Genomic DNA, 608 nt, shown 5'->3' with positions numbered 1-608 from the left:
CCGTCCCCACCCGGGGCCATGTCTCCCGGGCCGGGTGGCCCCCCGGCAGCCCTGCTGACCGCCCGCCATCGCCGCGTCCCCGTGGGAACCAACGGCCGTGGCATTTGTAAACGCCGTGAGGAAATCTGGGGTGCTGCTCCAGGAAAGCTGTCGTTCGGTGCGGGCTAGCGGCGGCCGCGCGTGGCCTGTGCGGGCTTCGGGGCGAGCGGAGAGCCCCCGGCCGCCCGCGGGAGCTTACCTTCACGGCGACTTCATGTGTACGCCTTCCGGCCCGCCGGCCCCCAGCATGCAAGCGCAGAAACCACCACGTGGGCGCCGGAGACCCGCCTGCAGGGAAACGGGCGCTCTGAAGACACGCTGGAGACCGTGCGGGGACGGCACCAGCCCCCACGGTCCCCGCTACGCCCCCCTACCCCCAGATATTCCGTAGACGTGCCTCAGACCTGCATCGCCACGATCCCGGCGTCGCGCGGGCTGGCCTGGGCCGCAGCGCTGCCGTGGCTCGGCGCGCCGAGGTCTGTGTGCATCAATAAGTCTTAGGGGAAAAAAAAAAAGGTTACTAGAGGTAGCAAAGGAAGGAAGCAAAATAAGACTCGAGACAAGGTCAC

The 608-nt window shown here is 67.9% G+C and overlaps 1 protein-coding gene across 1 annotated transcript in view; it reads right to left on the bottom strand.

The window, feature by feature from the left end:
* Positions 1-608, bottom strand: part of TBL1X (transducin (beta)-like 1X-linked) — a 15,384-nt gene that overhangs the window by 11,053 nt on the left and 3,723 nt on the right. Inside the window, exon 2 of the mRNA XM_012730234.1 lies at positions 239-327. The gene's annotated coding sequence lies outside the window, so the exon portion shown is untranslated. The remainder of the gene's footprint in view (positions 1-238; positions 328-608) is intronic.

Source organism: Condylura cristata, unplaced genomic scaffold (assembly GCF_000260355.1).
Source record: "Condylura cristata isolate star-nosed mole 26May11 unplaced genomic scaffold, ConCri1.0 scaffold00027, whole genome shotgun sequence".
Taxonomy (NCBI): Eukaryota; Metazoa; Chordata; class Mammalia; order Eulipotyphla; family Talpidae; genus Condylura; species Condylura cristata.
This window is presented reverse-complemented; position numbering and strand designations above follow the sequence as displayed.